The sequence below is a fragment of the Penaeus chinensis genome, chromosome 25 (assembly GCF_019202785.1).
Source record: "Penaeus chinensis breed Huanghai No. 1 chromosome 25, ASM1920278v2, whole genome shotgun sequence".
Classification (NCBI taxonomy): domain Eukaryota; kingdom Metazoa; phylum Arthropoda; class Malacostraca; order Decapoda; family Penaeidae; genus Penaeus; species Penaeus chinensis.
In genome coordinates, this window is record NC_061843.1 from 6,306,556 (window position 1) to 6,309,055 (window position 2,500).

The 2,500-nt window shown below is 30.2% G+C and overlaps 1 protein-coding gene across 1 annotated transcript in view; it reads left to right on the forward strand.

Moving 5' to 3' along the window:
- The window catches only part of LOC125038588 (probable cyclin-dependent serine/threonine-protein kinase DDB_G0292550), a 13,176-nt gene that overhangs the window by 521 nt on the left and 10,155 nt on the right, over window positions 1-2,500 (forward strand). The window lies entirely within an intron of this gene.

Below are 2,500 nucleotides of genomic sequence, written 5' to 3' on the forward strand. Positions count from 1 at the left end.
TCATACGAATGTGACAGAGAAAACGAATGTGTTTACAGGAAAGACTTATGTAATGCATTTCATGCCTCAGTGGTGATAACTGTAGTCATTTGCAGGATGTTAATCCCTAAAGAGTGAAACCTTTTTCTTTTCTTTTTTATTGTATTTAAACAAATGTAAATTCAATCTTTTGAAATCAACTGGATAGTGATTGATTTTTCCGTACCATTCTAGTTTCTGTATCAAAATAATTGAGTGGTTTATCAAATTTGTACACGTGTGCCATAATGTTTGATATGTAATAGCTTGTATGTTTATCGTAAAATACATAATATGCATATTTTTGAAAATAAGTTTTATTGATTTTTAATAAGTTGTTTGTTGTTAGATTACATTTACTAGAAAGAAATTTAGTCTCATATCATTTTCGACACTTCAAATGTAACAAGTATTTACATTCACACAAACACACTGACACAGATATACCTATATATGAATATACATATATATCATACATGATATATACACATATGATACATATACATACATCAATAGCACATATATATATAAACATACATATACACACAATGGAAATTTAGATATAGATTTTCTTAAATTTAGATTTTCTCAAATCAAATTTCCTGTCGAAGTAAACCTTGTAATATATGCTGGATTCTACTTTGAATTTGATATTTGATAGTGTGTGAGGTGACACGAGGAGCAATGTAGTGGGTACTCAACATTGAATAGGAAGGTAACATAAAAACAACACCCATATACATTTTTAATACAATATCGATATGCAGAACATCAGACCACGCACCTATTTGCGAAAACAGAGGTAACCCACCATATCACAAGCACCAGTCAGCCAGATAATTATCCAACAAGCCATAGTCTAAGCAAGCTTAAAGCTTCTCTTTGTGTCTGTGTGATTTATTTTATAAACTAGGTGCTTTCCCCGTTTAGAATGATTTTTTATTTCAGTAGCTAACATCTGAGGAAAGTTGAGGATAATCAAGTGAAGTATAAAAATGGGAAAAGAGAATAATGAAATGAAAAAGTTTTTTCTTTTTGTTCATTGACGAGGATTGATGATTCTTTGAGGTAATAGGATAAAGTTTGTGGGTTGTGATGCGAGTGGATTTAGCATGCTAAACCTATGGTATTCATCATGGTGTCAGCAGATCTAAACGTAGATCCTACGTAATTTCAAATACATCAGCGTGGCTCCAATCTCATTATCAGTGATACAGTTGCAGTGGACATAATTTTTTTTTTTTTTTTTTTTTTTTTTTTTTAACACCACACTAAATATGAGCATCTATATTTACACAAAACTATCAGTTTTTGTTAATAAATTATGATCACTGATGTCCAGTTCGCGTAAAAAACTAGTAATTTTGAAGAAAAAGAAATGAACAGACTTTTTTCTCCGTTATTAGTATATAAATTCCATAAACGTACATACATACATAAACACATATTTGCGTGTAGATTAACAGATAGACTAGGTAAAAGTGCCAGAAATAACCTGGGCAAAAAATCGTTTTCCAGGACATGAATAATTGCACAAATAATAAAATAACTGCAGTATATACTTTGAATATGATATGCTTTTCCGTAGACATATATATATATATATATACATCACAGACAAATTCTTGTTTTTGATTACATTTGACCATCAATTTTATTCATTTCCTTTGCAAATGGACATGTAATACATGCATATATACACATACAAATATATATGTAGATTGACAGATAGACTAGGTAAAAGTGCCAGGCATTGCCCTCAATAGGTAAAACAACAACTACAAACAATTTATCATTTGGTCAAGAAATACATTTGTAGTTCTAGGTCGTTGTACTATAAGTATACATTCTGTTTTTCATCTCGTCTACAAATACAGGTGTTGCTTCACACACTCTGCTACACACCTACTTGGCATCTTCTTCCCTGTGTTACTCTTCACATCAACATTCAGCCATAGGCAAAGGTAAAACCTCAGGAAACTTAGTTTTAGCTGTATAAATTATTTTTGTTTAAAGTTTATTTAATAAGAAGGCAGGTTTTGTTTCAACTACTCTCTACCTCACCATCTACTCTGATGTCATCCAGCCTTTATTATTCCTCATATCAGGTTACCAAAGTGGTCCAAGCTTTAACTCCTTTGGATCACAATGGATTAAATACAGAAGGAACTTGCATAGGCAGTTGACAGTACACTTTATTTATGATATGTATATATATGTATGTGTATATAGACACATTTACAGATATACACTCACTCAAATATATGTGTATATATATACATGTTCATCTTTATGTGTTTATACATATTAATCTATACATAAACATATAAATCTTTATTTATGTATAAGTGTATATATATATGCATATATATATTCACAGGAACATACAGTATATTTAAACCACACATATGTATATGAGTGTTTACATATATACATATTTATAGAAAGAGAGAGATAGACGTTTGTACATATATACATACCT